This window comes from Chelon labrosus, assembly GCF_963514085.1.
Source record: "Chelon labrosus genome assembly, chromosome: 2".
Taxonomy (NCBI): Eukaryota; Metazoa; Chordata; class Actinopteri; order Mugiliformes; family Mugilidae; genus Chelon; species Chelon labrosus.
In genome coordinates this window covers 24,771,709-24,789,485 of record NC_140338.1, presented here as the reverse complement: position 1 = coordinate 24,789,485, position 17,777 = coordinate 24,771,709, and positions in this window count along the sequence as shown.

The following is a 17,777-nucleotide window of genomic DNA, read 5'->3' as shown; positions in this document are numbered from 1 at the left end:
ATCCCAGTAAGGCTATAAACAACCCATAATGGTTACACTAATTGTGTAGGAATATAAGACAATCTTTAGTTTTCCCTAATTATATTTTCTATAAAAAATACTGTCTTGGTTTGTGAGTTAACATTGGAGACTTTTCCTACTGAACAAAAACTGAATATATACAGTATACATCTTTTCTTTATTTGATTTAAAGACATCTGCACATCTGTAAGCAATGCTGGTTTGTATTTTATGACTGTTGCTGCAGCTACAGCTGTTTCTTTATACTGTTTACGATATGTAAAAGAATAAATGGCGTGTTGGTGGTTTTGCGCAAGTACTGGTTAACCATACAGAGGTTTCATGACAAAAACAAAAAATATGAATGCTCTATAACCAAACATCCATGCAGTAAATATTATTTTGGCCATATTGCCCAGTCCTATTGATCATAAGTACAAATACAAACGCAGCACTGCAAGGATTCTGCTTATCTTCATTTATCTTGATTTCATATCTGTTACATTTTGACATATCTGAAATGCACAGCTCATACTGAAGGGAGAAAACATGTTTGTATTAATGATCTTTGCCTTTCTTCTGTCTGACTGTCTTTGAATTCAAAATAAATACAGTATTTCTTCAAATAACATGAATAGAATTTACTGGTAGAGGTATTTTAATATGACACACACACACACTTACTGTGCACTGACGCAAGAGGATTGTCTTGATATTTGTGTGCTATTACGCACAATAACAGTCGCTAGACGTCTAATTAAAACCTGGACCTTTAGTGCTCTGCAGACATAATTTCTGGCATTAAGATAAGTGCGTCATTATGCATGGCATTACTGCATAATCATATTTATCTAGTGGAGGGCTGAACTCCTAGCTGCAGTGTCAGTGGTTACAGGTTGCAAAAATCTGTCTTCTTCTAACCATATTTTATAATCAGGACCTTCTTTACTTTTAATTTCAGGAGGATATCCTGTTGCTCCTTCAGTCCTTGATCCACCTTTCTGATCTTCCAGCATGAGATGTTTCTCTGCCTCCAATTATTATGTAACTGGGGCTTTTTTACTTCTTCCAGTCAGTCACCAGCTCTCTACTTCTGAAGATTGCTGGTTAGATAACATGAACGTATTTTCCTGTTATAGTTAAATAGAATTCAGCTGAATCGTATTCAGGCAGGATTATACATTCTATAGAATGGAATTGTCAATTCTGATGTCCATAGTGCTAAAGTTTTATATAGCGCTTTTCTACCTACTGGTACTCAAAGCACTTTACAGTCACAGACTCATCTACCCATTCGCGCACACAAGCACACACACATTCACACACCGGTGCCACACACCAGGAGCAACTGGGAGTTGAACAACCCGCTCTACCTAAAGAGCCACAGCCGCCACGATTTACTATGATAATTGACTGACTGACTGACCTGACGTTTATTCATTCATTTTCTGTAACCGCTTGTCCTCTGGAGGGTCGTGGGGGGGCTGAAGCCTATCCCAGCTGTCATCTGGCGAGGGGCGGGGTACACCCTGGACAGGTCACGCCCCTTGAGGAGGACAAATTGTTTCAAATATGACTTTAAAGTTAAGGAATTATTAGTGACAGGATGAATTATCTTATCAATCTGAAAATGACATGTCGAATGGAGTTGTTTGGTTTGTTGATATTCAACAAACACAAACTGGTCTCAAGGTTAAGGTTTCCATGTATTATGCAACTCCCCGATTCACATTTTTTCTACTAGAAAACAGACAGTATAAAGCCATCCACCAGCCTGTACTTAATATCAGACATTTTATTAACATCTCATTGAAGTATTTTAAATTAATCTGTAACGAAGAATAGCAGTATTTAAATGTGATGCATAGTAGAATTGGCTGCTCGCAGACAAACACACAGCCTTGCAAGAGATCAGAGAGCAGTTTGACTTACTGGATAATCCCTTCTATAGTAGGTAATGGTGTCATCTGAGCATGAAACACATGACTGTAGCCCAGAGGCTGCAAAGGTTTCAGTGAGCCAGAGAGCAGGGACAAAGCTCACTGGGACTGACTAAATAATGTACACCCAGTGAAGGGCTTTTTACTGTTCTTATAAATACTATCTGTACATTCTGTACAGATAGTATTTACTTGTCAGAGATATCACTTGCTATTAGCTGGATTTGCCTTTAAAAGCTCAGACTGTTGTGCTAAGTAATTCAACACCTAGTGCTTGTTCAATAATTCTACTAACAAAAAGCTGCAGATGAATACTTGCAGTCTAAAATTAAACTCATACTGCATCACAATTATCTCAATCAAACAGGAGCAGCTTGAGTGTTTAAGAAGTATTATAAACAAACATATCCATGCAAAAATGAAGTCTGATGATTCACACTGGAGAAGAATGGCTTAATTTGAGGCGACAAAGGTGAAACATAATAGAGTGAACTGCCCACTTAATGGCATTTAATCATGCACACTGTTTTTTTTTTTTTTAAATGACTGCATGTGTGTATGTGAGAGAGAGTGAAAGAGAGAGAGAGAGGAGAGAGAGAGAGAGAGAGAGACGGGTGTCCTTCTCAGGCAAAAATGTAACAATAAACGTTAATGAAGAATGTCGAGGATATCACTCAGTTTTCCAACTGCTCTCAGTGGGTCATGACAGGCACATGCGGTGATGTTCTCCAGTTCTACAGACAGCTGTGCTCAGACAGCTGCTGAATGGATGTGAATATACTGCCTTATGAATAACCAGTGTTTTCACCGTGTACACATGAATAAGAGCAAGACACATACGGGCGCTGTGCACCCTGTATGTAGAATTCCTGAATATGCTATATAGAGGGAGTGCGATTTGTCTTCATGGAACAACAAAAAAAGTGGGTTTCTGGCCCAGAGCAATGCCACAGGTATGCTTGATTTGCATTCCAGTACACAGAGGGCTTTCATCATTTTCAGCGGCTGAAATACTGATGTTGAGTTTGGTTGCTTTTTCAGGCTACATCCACAGCAATATCCCTAATGACTTCACTATACAGAGGAGATACTTCATATTCTACAGTAGTGAATTATACGCAGTGCTAGATAAACTAATTAAAAGACTACCACTGAAGGACTTGGGTTTGCATAGTCATCCATTGTTGATGTGTTCTTCTTCACACTGGGTTGGTTGCATGCATAAAGATGGTTACACCCTCGATGACATCAACTTTTTATGAAGTTCTGAAGCACAGCGTGATGGTGGTCGCCGCCTTGACCGTGCTTGGCTCTGGCTAACTCATGGCTAATTCAAAAATGGGGGACCACAGGGGGAAGTGATGTGTCATTAATAAACAATTAAATGTATGTTTCATTTTCAAATTGCACTTTTTAAGTTTTTCAAATTACACATCTGGTTACCTACCCAGAACCAAAAAGTGAAGGATTCTTGCCATAAAATTCAATGATTTACCCAATAAACCATTTGTCCAAATGGAAAGTAGGTTGCATGATGTCAGGTGAAATTGGTTTTATGTTTTGGAGCCAGGCATCAGAAATCCTAAATTTGAAAAGGCACCTTATTTGTGTAGCTTTATACTCCAGTGCAGTCCTTATAATTCAAATCAGGAAAAAAGCCTTACATGGGATGAGTAAAAAAAAAAAAAAAAAAGAACTCTTCAAACTATTGTATTATAACTATAATATAATATGTAGAGGCATAAAAACATTTATCCAACCTCATGAGACTCAACTGACCATCTTGAAAGGAGACACTTTTTAGGTTCTTTCATGACTCGGTTATTGTGAGTCAGAGTACTTTCTGGACTCATGGTGATGTAGATATTGAGTCATCTAGCCAGAAAGTATCAATAATGAAGGGGCATGAAGGGGTTTTGCATGCTCTGCTGCTTGGTTTCCCAATTTGTATAGAAGTATGCATTATGATTCAAATTTAAAAACCATTTTAGCTCTATGCTTAAAGGCAGAAGAAAATACATAAATGGATCAGCGTAACACTGTACTACGAAGTGCCGTCCACAATAGGAGGCTCTAAGTAACGGAGGTCAAATGAAATTGGGGTGTCAAGCCGAATTGGAATTACACTGTACGGGGTGATTCATCTTCTATTTTTTTTTTTTCTTAGCAATTTGCACAAAAGGAATGGAGCTCAATCCTAATAGGAAACATTATCATACGTAATACAAATTTTCTTCTGCGTCCCTCTAGAAAATTGCCTTGCTGTGCTGCACTGGCGCGTTTCATCATTGTCACATGGCTTTATGAAAAGCCAAGTGGTGAGAATGGATGAAGCAAAGCAACCTTGCTTCAGTGTGGCTGGTGTAATATTTATATGCATAATTAGTTTTTTTTTATGCTGCCGAACATTTATGACATTTATGAAGAATTGGATTTGAGGAGGCGTTTGATGGGGAAGAGGAAAGTATATTTGATAAACCGAGTGAGAGAGATGATGACAATGTTGAAAATTGGGTTAAATGGCATCATTTTTATATTGTAATAAAACATATACAAATGGTTGGCCCTAAATCGTGTTATCTAAGGCTGCAGTGCTTTGCAGAGAGATTACTCACGCTGATATACTGGCTGATACAGAGTATGAAACAGCTGTGTCTCAGTTTTAAATTCATTTTCAATGGTTGGTTTCATTTTGTAAACACTAGAGTAAAGTGGTATTAAGAGTTATGATGGCGCCAGAAATTCAGAAACCTTATTTGCTGTTCAGATCAAGAACCAACACAATTTAGGCTCTCACACGTACAAACTCTCACGCACACATTAAAAAAAAACACGTCAACACATACCAGATCCTGATAAAGACATGAAAAAAATCAACAACAGGACTGACATTATTCTCTTTCTTTTCTAAGCCTGTGTTGCTGTTGTGGGACACGTGCATTACAACGTGCACTGACTCTAATACGGATACTGTTTCCCTAAACTTTGCAAAGGTGTTTTTTTTATGAGTGGAAATCCTTACCTAACTTGTGCACTTACGAGGGCGTCGCTGACTTTCCCTTTTTGTGAAGTGAGTTTGCATGTGGGATACTGGAGGAGGAAGAAAGACAGCGATGCGGTCCACAGCAGCAGAGAGGTGTTTTCTTTGATGGCTGGCGGAGGCAGGAAATCACAAGATCTAATGTTCCAAGTTAAACTGAGCAACTCTCATAGGCACACTTCAGACAGAACAGTGGGAGGGAGATGTACAACAACACCACATGCAAACAAAAGCATTGTGATTTCACTGTGGCAATACATCACACTAAGTGCTATTTTCAAATGGATCAGCACAGCAATGTAATCATTTCATCTATAAAACCTGGCAGAGATATCTCATCTCATCTCTGAATGTTATATGCTTAAATTCATCAGGTGCCCACTCTCTCTCTAAAAGAAACGTGGATTCAAATGAACGTAAATGTTGCTTCATAACTACTGGGCGTGTAAGAAATAGTTTGCCAGCGTGACTCGCCACATTGACTTATAGGGTTATAATAAAACCACATCCTGCTCCCAGTTGCCCGCCTCAGCAACATCATTGATTGCAGCTTTGAAGCCAAAAGCAGTCAGGCTTGCAACTATTATTCCTTTAATATTATTTCTTGATGATGTGTTCATTTAGTATGTAGTTAAGAAACAATTTGAAGAACACAAAAAAGAGCGTCTATTTCATTTGATCATACTTGATTTCAGCCTTAAAGACGTTCTGACTGTTGAAACCCTGAAGTGCACTTGACGGTGGCCTGACAGTGTTCTCCTTAAATGACAAGAATTGATCTGAATGTTACAGTTTGCTTTTGGGAATTTCTCTTAATCAATATCGGTGCTTAAACTAAAAAGCTGATAATATAGTAAGTTCAAACTAAGTCAACACTCAGCAAAAACCCAGAGTCTTGGATGATAGACCAATGTTTAACCCATTCAACCACCATACATTTTTTTTTCTTTTACGGATTTATAGTCTACTTGGAAGGAACTTTTTTTGGCTCTGTTTTTATCGAGATATTTAACTCGTGACCTTGTAGCATTAAACATAACTGCAAGCACAGCCATGCCCAGCTTTTGTGGCCCTCTGTAGTAAATTCACTCGTTATTAACTTGAACTGCAAGAGTGGACTAGGTTGAAAGCTTTAAATGGCATGAAGGGTAAATGATCCTTCATGAAATATAGCGTTGACATTTTTATGTTGTGACATTTCCACTCCTTCTAAGAGTATCTTTCTTTCAGCATGAAGGGAAAAGTGACATAACGCCAGATTTGAGCTGCAAAAAAAAAAGCCCTCTGCATAGAGGCCACGTATGAGTCAGACATCCAAGCCCTGTACTAGTCCTTGGATATCATTTTTTATTTCAGTTTAATGACTCATTTTAACCTACTGAGTTTTTTTTATTTCTGAAAACAGTACAAATGCCAATTAAAATGACGCAATTAAAGTTTCTTGACGCAACTGCACCCAGCTGCCTTGTTCACGGTTTTTCAACATACTGAAGCAAACTGGACTAAGACTTTTTGTTTCTTGTTGATAAGTGATTCCAAAAGATTAAATTTGAAGCTGAATGAGTTTCTGTTTATTTGACTTGGCCCGTGTGAGTCCTTGGATACCTTAGGCAGACGCACGCATGAATCCCACATCTCAGATCCACTGTTTTCTCAGTCTAGTCAACAAGATTGTGGTGGATGGTTTATCATATCAGCTGAGTTACAAGACAATACCTGACCTATAATGCCCTTTTTGGATCTGCAAGAATGTGTCAGTTCCTTGAGAAAGTACTTACAGATAGTGGTGGACAATAATGTGTGTCATATGTGTAACCCGAGTTCAAGGAAATGTTCAAAACGGCTGCTACTCTCAAGTACGTGTTAACTGTGAAATTGCAGATTTAGCATGACTGGCTCCTCTTAGCTCAGAGACTCTAGTGAAGTCCATTCACGTATCCACCAGGAAACATTTGTAGTATGTGACATCCAGGAAAACAGTAAGTGTCATTTTTATGTGTCGGCACAGCTTAAACAAATGATATACAGTGAGTTAATAGCTTCAGAAATTAACACCGGCTGGGTTTCCCTGTCACGAGTCAGTCAAGTTGTATGTCGCAAAATGTCACAAATTATTAGCAGATTCTTTAGAGGACTTCCAATTAATTGATTAGTGTTTGGAGTTTTGATTCAAGTATTTGACAAGTGCGCAGTAGTCACGTCATTTTAGACAAATCATCAGAAAGGTTCATACAGGTTATATTTAAAGAGAGCTGGTACTGTCTTTGTAACTCTGTCTTTGTAACTCTTCTGTGTTCCATTGATTTTTCTTCCACACTTCTGGTACTCACAAGTTGCCAGTTCTCTTTTCTGCCCTCTCCATACCCTGGTGTCTGGGTGTTTCATAACCCCCAAGCATCCTTCTCTGGATGAAGCCACTTGAGGCTGGCACCAAAAGATAATCAATCCCCATAGCAGAGATGAATTTTACCTGTAAATTGGGGCATGTTAAAATTTACATGGGTTAAAATAAAATTGGGTGCGAAATTTACACCTTTACAGCCTGGTACAATAAATGGCTGGGGAGATTTTTTTTTAAAACGTAGCCAATGTTAAGGCTTAAAGCTAAGCATAATTAAGTTGTACCCTGACAGATGGCTAGCTGTCCACCTCAGCTCCACTCACACCCCACCTCTTTGACCAATCTGGAATTAGCCTGGAGCTAAGAGGAGTCAGGCACTGCCAAGATGGTTGAAAGCCAGAGCCATCACACTAAACTTAAAAACCGCTTTCAGGAAAACGGTGATGTCACAGAGGGTTGTTCCATCTTTGTATCACTCAGTGAAATAGCACAACAACATCTGGTTCTTCTTGCATCTGCATTTGTCTGATGGCTGGCTCGTCTGAGTAGCCTAACATTATATTAACCTTACAATAATGTTGGCCTAGCACCATGAGGCCACAATGAAACATGAACAGGCTAAAGCTAGTTTAGTTAGCCTGAGGGACAACTGGACTTAGAACATGGTGACGCAAAGTTGCGTCATTAGTGTGACACACTGGTGGAGAGAAGAGTAAGTATCCGGGGAGTTTGGCTGAAATACAAGACCTGATTCCTAGCACCACACTACAGTGTATGGTACTCTAAAGTGCATGGTGCTAGAAACACATGTAAATGTTTAAAGGGTTTGTTCACTTCATGAAATACATTTATGTTGTAAACATCAGACATATTCCCAATTGTCTTTTATTCATATACTTGATCATTTGCTGATACTGGCAGCAATATGTGAATAAGTACTGGCTTGTGTTCATTCCACTTCACATCACATACAGGCACAGTGGCTGTGTGTAGGACAATCAAAACAGCTCAATAGCAACACAACCCGGCAGTTCATTTGATGAATTGCTCTCTCAGATGGCTTCATATCACTGACATCAAAAGGTCATTTCAATGAAGCCACGTGATCTCCAGTCTGATCTGACGCAAGACCGTCATATCTACATATTCATCCTGCCTGTGTTCCCCTGTGATGACTCAGTGTGGTGGCACAAACTGCTCCGAGAGCGCTGTGACATCATAATGGACCTTTAATGACCCACCCATTAGAAATCTCATTAAAGAGCTCTTCAGAGAACCAGAGTGGGCAGCAAGAGAAATGTCATTATAATAACACACAGATCATCTTCGAGTACCTTAGCTGTCTCGTTTTATACTCCAGAACAAGGATTATTAAAGCTATGGAATGAAAAGGAGCATTCATAAGTGTCTTTTGCCGCGCACATTATTGCTTCAGTCGGAACCTCCGCTGAGATTTACCAGGCACAGGTTAAGAGAACAGGGTCTGATTTCCCACAGGCGTTCATGCATAATAGATTCTCTGTTAGCTTATTGGAACAAACACTATTAACGCTAGAGATTTAGATTAGGTTCCTAACATCGAATTCAAATGTTAATGATAAACCCGTAGCTCAAAATCCAGTGACAGAAAATCATAATAAATGGCATCCAAGTTTCTATTTTCAGCATGCATATAGTAGTAACAAAGGTGCCGAGTGTTTGTGTGTGTGTTTGTGTGTGGGTGTGTGTGTGTGTATAAGCATATAAGAGGAAAAACATCCCATATTAAGAGAGCCTGGGTGAATCATTATTCTTTGATAGCTGCCACATATACCCTCAAGATACCACAGATGTTTCAGATACTGGTGCGTTTCTGGCTGGCATTACAGATTACAGCATTTGCATATGTGTCTGGGTGTCTGTTTGTCTGTGTGTGTTTATTTGTGTGTGTGTGAGACTGATTGTGAGATGGCATAAGGCGACAGCGCCACAGTCTCAACGAGTCAGATATGAAAATCTCTGTTATCTTTGTGACAGCTCAACTTGAAGATTGTGGTTCATGCATGTATGGGTGCATTGTGCATGCATAGACAGACACGGGGTGCACGTGTGCAATGCAGCGAGAGGAGAGAGTAAAGCAAGGAAGAGTGGAGGTTGAGTCACACCAGATTGAGTCATACCTTTAACTCTCCACCCAGAACATTTCTGTGACAACTTCAGTGGCGGCGGAGCAGAAGGAGTGTGTATGTCTATGAGCGTGTGTAGATGGCACACACATCAAGGTACACAGCACACACAAAGGCGGACAGTGAGTCGGACTGAGTCAGAACTGTGTCTCTCTATCAGAATATTTTTGTGACAGCTTCAGTAGGAGAGAGGTAGAGACTTAGAGATGAAATGACAGGCTTGGTTTTGCTTAATGCCAGCTCCTGTCCCTCAGTTTAAAATGTCTGCGTGTGCACACACAGATTTATAACGGAGTCAGTTCAGCTTTAAACAGCTACACTGCACAACTGACGATACGTCTAAACAAGAACTAGCAAATGAAGTGAGTGAATATGAATAGACTGTGTGTAGATCCATCATTTGAAAGAAAAAAAAACAGGACAGCATATGATTCATTAGCAGTACATATTTCCTCAATAATGACAGGTAAAACAGGTGTCTTTATTTACCTTTAGAAGCAGAAATGATTACTGTCCCTATGGAGGCTTCAACGGTTCCAGTTGTAATCTGAGCTTTGTGCAGGTCTCTAAAATAACTATGGTCAGAGCAGAGTTAAATAAATAATAAGTTCATGTCTGTGCATTCAGAGAGTGAGAGAAACTTTACAGCTCAGTATTATACAGTATGTTCCAGACTTCATATCATGTTGGGATGTTTTTGTCACTGGATTTTGAGCTACAGGATTATCAACATTGTTCTGAAACACTGGTAAAAATTAAATAATAATAATTCAGCTTAGTATAAAGATAACACATTTTGGTTTCAGATAGGACAAATATCCCCGTCTCCTGAGTGAAAGTCCTGTGTTTGACCCATTCAACCCCACCCCACCCAACCTTGTTTTTACACTGACTTTGTCTCTCTTATACTACCTCACAGGAATTTCTAATGCTTTTCTGCAAGACATGGCTTTAGAAAGTGTATCAGAAAGCCTTTCTGGCAGAAAGCCTTGAAGGCAAACGTCTCCCTTTTGCACGTGAATTTACTTACAAAAACAGTGAAGTGATCCTTCATCTGAAACATCAGTCATAAAAATGAAAACTTGTCAAGCATGCAGCTGTCAGGGCATAAGGTTATGATCTTTTTCTCAAAGTCATATCTGCATATTTTTGCAACTTCTGTAATATACGAGTCTTTTTCTTTCTACATTTCAAACCCTTCAGATGACTCGTGTATAGTGGTGTCTTACATAGTACACTGCATACACATACCAGAAGAAATCTAATTAAATAAAAGTACTGTTCTCCTCTGTGTGGGTTCTGTAATTTACAGGTATATATATTTTAATTTACCAGTTTTAATCAGTAATAATAACCCAGTAATGTAACACAGCATCCACAGGGCTACATTACTGGGTTAGATTAAGAGACATTTATTTAAGATCTGGGTGCAGTTTTGTGACATTCTTAATGCACTATTTTTACTTCTGAAGGCATATTATTATACTGCATCATTACAACTTTGCAAACACCAGCATCAGCCAGTGTAATGCAGTTATCTAACAATATGTCCTTAGCATCATCTTTTTCTGAAGATTCATCTCCGTCCAGCTCGCAGCGGTCATGAGTAAACGCATTGGGAAGATGCATGACAGTGTGTTTAGTCTTTGTCAGAATGAAGCTTGATTATTGGCTTGATATTTGTTCTTTGAGTTTGTCCTGCACCTTTCCTCAGACTTGCTGCGGTTTTACAAGTGGCACTGCCTTAAAGGCTAAAGTCAGGGAGCAAAAGTCACACAGTGAAAGAAAGACTCTACTGCGCTTGACTGCAGACTCGCTCTACAGGATGTGTACTGATACATGCTGTATCCGTGACTATTTTTAGTGTAAAGTGAATCCCGCAGCACAGAGACTGCATATGTAGTCCCCTATAAGTCTGTGTAAGAAGAACCAGTCGGATTAATTCAATTGCAAATGACATGACACGCTGACAATTGGGTGGCCTATTGACTCCTCTGTAAAAAGCCTCTGAGGTTCAAAATTATGTCACTGTTCATCTTTGCAGAAGACAATTTCCAGCTTTAGTGTTTGGTTGGTTAAATGTGCAGACATCTCCACTAAAGCTCCCCTACGTTTTTCAACAGGAATCCTCAGAGACTGTCTGCATTTAGGATCTCTTCAATGAGCCCTGGGTTAGATCGTTTTCATGTTACATCTTTTCTTTTTATTGCAACTAATTTACGTCTTGTAAATAGTGTTTACATCAAGTCATAACCAGAAAACTAATTTGTATTAAAGTTTCAATATATGTCTTGGCAGTTATAAATTCCTGAAAACAAACAAAAACATTTAGTGTAATGAATCCAAATTTAATGGATACAGTATTACACTGAGTTTTTCTAACGCTTACATAATCACATCTGTAATCCTGCTTAATTTGTCCATTTATGACAAGTCATTAACTCGAGAATGTTGTGATGCAGCATCTCAAATGAGGTGATGCAGCAATATGTATAAGGTTAATGTTAACAAAAGTCACCAGGGAATGAATGTAAGCTAATATGATTACCAGCCAATGGACAAAATTGGAGTTCATACATGTGTGTATATGTGACTGTTTCCCTTTGCCTTTTCTATTTATCTCCTATGCCTTTAAGTGTAAAGTGGTGTACAAACATAGCCAACGACAACATGTTTCCTCTCTGTCCCAGTGTATTCTTCTCTCTTCCCCTCTCTTCCCCCCTCCCGCGGCCACGGCATGCGCTGGGCAGTGGGCCCAGCAGGATCCTCCTTGCTTTTCCGTATCATTGCTAATCGACCGGCTCAGGGAATAGAGGAGAGCAATGGCAGAGCGAATGCTATCCTGCCACTGCAGCTGCTCCTGGCTGCCACGGCAACTGGGGCAGAAAATCAGACTTATCGCTTTGTCATAATCAGCATCGTGGTTTTCGATCGGCCTGACCCGCTGAGTCTCTCTTCCTGTTTTATTTTCTTCTCTGCCTGTTTTCCTGTGTTTAGATTCTTGCTTCTACACACATATTCGCACCAAAGAACCTGATCATTCTTCGTTCTAGTAAGCGACTGAGCCAGGCTGTTTCTGTGTACAGAAGTGTGTACATGTGCAAGCACCTGAACCTTGTTGCCCAGAATCTTCCCATTAGCACTTAACTCTGTAAGTGCTAGATTGTGGGAATTTAACAGTTCTCGTGCTTTTATCTTGCAAGATAATCTGCAGCAGAGACAAACAAGTGATTTCTCCTCTGACCTCTAAATCCTCTCAATGAGTGCTGCATTTCTTAAACATCAGAAAGCAGGGAATTAATGTTCAGTAAAATATGACATTTCAAGAAACATCTTTCTTTGAAATCCTCCTTTAATTAGGCTATGTCCCTGTTTCCGTTCATTGTCCCACCTCCCACACTCCTCATCTCTATTAACTAGTCTGATTCTCCTGGGAGATGCTCCGTCCTAGAGACAGTGGTCACTCAGCCATACTTAGATCACTGCTGTTGCACAAGTCTTCCATTTCATATCTGACTGGTGGCTTGTTTTCCTCGTGGGCGAATGCATGATCTTCCCCTCACAATCTTTTTTTTTTTTTTTTTTCTGAAATAAACAACCGCTCGCTAAACATCTGGAGGTAACGATGTGTTGGAAACACAAGACTCTTGAATGACAGGAAGAGAGAGAAAGAAGCATGAATTACTGATGCTGGAGTTAAAGTGTGAAAGTCAAAAAAGGAGAAAATCGAGAAAAATCCTACTAAAATAATAATAATAAGAAGAAGAAGAGCTCCTACAAATCGGAAGCACAGTAGGAGAGGAAGACGGGAGGATAGTAACATGAAACAACATTAGTATGACAAATGACAGCAGTCGGAGTCCCAGGTATTAGTTCCTGCAGCAAGGATTTATGTCAAGTCATGAGATATTTTCCAAATATCCTATAATGTGAAATTTTGTTGCTTCTATGCAATGCCAGTTTATCCTGATACAGGTATAATGCACCATGTGGAATAGCCCTAGACGAAACAGCTAAAACTGAAGCAGCACAAGCTAACATATCCAGTATTCTATTCCCTCTTTCAGGTCAATCTCCAGACACTCCAAACCCTACATTTCCCACAATGCATCTATATAGTGTCTTTCATCAGATGCAAAAATAAACAAACATGTCACCAAGCGCACAGCTACACTGGGCAACGCTTTTATTTTTAATCATGGTTTGCTTTTCTCCTTCTGTTTGCGCTGAAAAGGTCAGTGAACACACATTGGAGCGTGAGTGTTGAACAGTAGCGGGAATGGATGCCGTTTGATAAAGAGCATGGAGATTTGTCTGTGTTTTCGCCCATGCGTGCGGGCAGCCAGGTGTATGTGCCTCGCATTAATCTTCGGTCGGTTACGGCTGGCTTAAAAGAGAAGCAGCAGTTCCACGACGACTAAGTAGTACAACATTATAAACTAAAACTGAATCTGCACACTTGAACCAACTGAATGCACTGCAATGAGGTAAGCCTGGAAAACACACAGGTGTGATGCTCCAATGGGTTCCTCTGCTACGCTGAACTAAACTGTCTCAAAAGGAATAAAAAAAGGAAGGTAGTAAACAGATGATTCAGTGAGAAAGAAAGAAAGAAAGAAAGAAAGAAAGAAAGAAAGAAAGAAAGAAAGAAAGATGCACTCAATGCTGTTCCAAATCCTCAGGAATTTTGGATATTGCTTAAAAAGAAGGGGCATTTCTTCATTTCTTGTGTAATTAAGCCACAAATTGCTGTCTGGACCTCCCCTCAGCATTGATGACCTTAATGTGAACTCATTTTCTTAATTAACTCGGACTGGAAGTAGAATGAGATTAATTACCGAAGTAGCCCACAATTCAAAGACCGTTCAGAATCCACATCTAACTCCAGCTCTGGATTATGAGACTCTCGAAGCAGCCACTTTGAGTTTGTTTGCACTGACACAGAAATGGCATTGTTTGTTTGGGCGCTCGATAAGCAGCGATGTTGTTCCTACTTGATAGGTGTGTGTGTGTGTGTGACAGATAGGCTGGGTTCCCTCCCGTGGGCAAGTTTTGGCAATAGCGGAGCAGCAATCAGGTGCTCGAGGAAGACAGCGTTTAATGAGATATACAAAGCCGACAAAATCAGCCAAGTGGCAGCTTTTCAAGCATGTGACGTGCATGTGTGCAGCAGCGAAATAATTGCGTGTTCATTGTGACTATGAATGAACCATCAAATCCAGTGCATTTGTGCGTTTGTGTTTGTGTGTGGGAGCAGAATGATTCACCTTGCAGTTCTTCTTGCAGCTGCTGTTAGCTCAAACTTAATTAGGAGGGAGACAGAGCGGGAGTCCATCTTCTTCACCAGCTCCCCATGAGTTGTTTACGAGTCAACCAACTGCTTATTTGATTGCCTGAATAAATGACACAAAGCAAATGAATACGAGCTCCCTGCTCTCTGTCAGCTGGCCTGGCTGTCGCCCTTTTGCACCGCAATAAATCACCCCGATTCCTCACACTCGATCTGCTCTCTGGGAGTTATGTTTTACACAGTGACACAATGCATTTTTATATTCCATGTGGGGCAAATAAAAGTGCTTGGCCTGTTGGGAAGCCTGATTGCATTAATGCAGGTCCAATTTTCTCTCTGTTCCATTGCCATTAACCGGTAACAGGAGTGAATCGAACCGGAGGAGATGCATATTTCTCATTTTCCCAACAGTGTTTGGAAACTCTAAGAGATCAATACCTAGATCACCCCATCTTCTCAGCTTGTGTAGCAGATAATTAGATAGCTGGCGCTACAGTAAGTGTTCATCCTTGCCACCACTTTACCTTTTATCAGTGAAATGAGATAGCTTTGGAATTATAAAGTGCATAAAATGATTGCTTTGGGTGATCAGGCTCTAATCAGGGTGCATTAGGGAATTTACCCAGATGTGGTTTCAGAGTGCGAAGTGGCAGAGTGCTTAGGATTGTTCCAAACACTAGAGAGAAATTTTTTCTCCACAGAACAGTGTTTCTTTATCATCACTGTGGATTCAGTTTAGCTTGAATTATCCTTTGTGCTTACAGCCTCACCCACAGTCTCCTGTGACAGTAAACAGATTAGAGCATGGCACACAGCAGGATAGGGTGCTGCATGGCATGCATGCACCAAGTGTCTGTCTGTGTGTAGCTGAATAAATCAAGCATCAGTAAGCCTTCTCTGCTGATTTATGGTAATGCACTATCTATAAAGCGGCGAGATGGGCTTCCTAGAGGAAACTTACAGGTCACCGCTTACTGAAACATGATCTTAAGCCATTCATCATAAACTAAAGTGCTTCACAACATCTACGAGTGTTGCGCACAAAGTAAAGTAGTAAGCCCCGCAGTTCATCACAGTCATTTGCTCCTTATGTGGACAAGTAACCTGAGGACTCATCGAGCCGTGTTCATGATTGATGCTGGTTATTTGAATGTGCAAAACAAGATTTGGGAACAACGTGTTTTATTTCCAAACATTCGCAAAAGCAATACAGTGTGTGGCTGCAGCAGAGTTACCCGAATAAAGTGGGTAAATATTCCAAAGTGACAGTCTTTTTACTATGAAGTTCCTTCTTTGTGTCACTATTCCTGTTGTGGCTCAGCAAGCGGTGAATGGCTGTGATTATATGGACACCAGCGTTCCAGTAATAATCAGAAAAATGGCACGATCAGACTGAAAACACTTGATGTAACCACTTCAATCAGAACAGACTGGTCCCATCAGAAGGATGATCAATAGGATTGGTGGGTGGACTTTTAATAATCTGGTCAATAGAAAATTACTGGCATCTACAAACCATGTAAACATTCTTCTCTTCGGCTGGAATAAATCCATTCTATCTCAGCATGTTTGCCCCACGTGGGGTAAAAATCAGGTGAGAGAGAAACAAGGAGGTTGGGAAACAATCAGTTGTTCAAACAAAGTTTTTGGAAAGATGAGCAAAGCCAGAACTGAAAACATGGCTCCATGTTGGTCATCCCGAAACATTTTTCGTTCTGTTAAACCTCCAGCAGATATGATACTCCTCAGCGAGCCAAACCTTTTAGTGCACGTCACAAAAAGTTCTATTCTGACTGATGTTTTGGAGAACGTTAACACATACATCTTATGAGACTGTTTTATTTAGTCTCTATGGAAACAGTTACATCAGAATCTCTGATCTGAAGAAGTTTAGCCAGGTTGAAGAAATATTGTCCATGGAGCAGGTGTTCCCAGATCAGATCCCAAATCATCAGTCTCCCTTGTCTTTACTCACACACAAATATGGATATTCTGGCAACTGACAACATATATATACTTAACTAATCCCATCACAGCACCCACATTACTGTCTCTTCCACCGTCCTAACAATGTTGTATAAATGCAGTTTACCATCTTGTCCACAGTAGAGGAGAGATGGTGAGTCGAGAACATTCATTCATTCACTCATTCATCTTCTGTAACCGCTTAGTCCTGTGAAGGGTCGCGGGGTCTGCTGGAGCCTATCCCAGCTGTCGTCGGGCGAGAGGCGGGATACATCCTGGACAGGTCGCCGGTCTATCGCAGGGCCAACACAGAGAGACAGACACCTACGGCCAATTTAGAATCACCAATTAACCTAAAAAGCATGTCTTTGGATGGTGGGAGGAAGCCGGAGTACTTGGAGAGAACCCACGCAGACACAGGGAGAAAATGCAAACTCCACACAGAAAGCCCCAGTCGGCCCATGGATTCGAACCCAGGACCTTCTCGCTGTGAGGCATCAGTGCTAAGATGTCTGTCCAGTTTATTACACACACTGAGGCCTCTCCTTTGCATTTAGAAAACGCTTCGGTGAAGCCAACATTCATTAACACTTCAAAGTTTTTTGTTTCAACACAATTCTCACAATGGAGAGTGAGGGAATCACAAAAGTCACGCTCAGACTTGCCAGGGACTGAGATTAGGTTTTCAGGTCCAGGTTTGTGAGAAAGGAAACAGTCCAGCAGACAGCATCTGAACTGAGCAGACTATCCATCCATTATCTATAACCGTTTATCCTGTAGAAGGCCTCTGGGGCTGGAGCCTATCCCAGATAGAATTGGGCGAGAGGCAGGGTGTTACCTGAACCAGTAGCCAGTCCATCACAGGGCTAACACAGAGAGACAAACAACCATTGCCACTCACATGCACACCTAGGGCCAATTCAGAATCACCAATTGACCAGCCATGCATGTCTTTGGACGGTGGGAGGGAGGTAGAGCATCCTGAAATAACCCATGATGGCAAACTTCACACAGTAAGGTCTGAAGCAGATTCAAA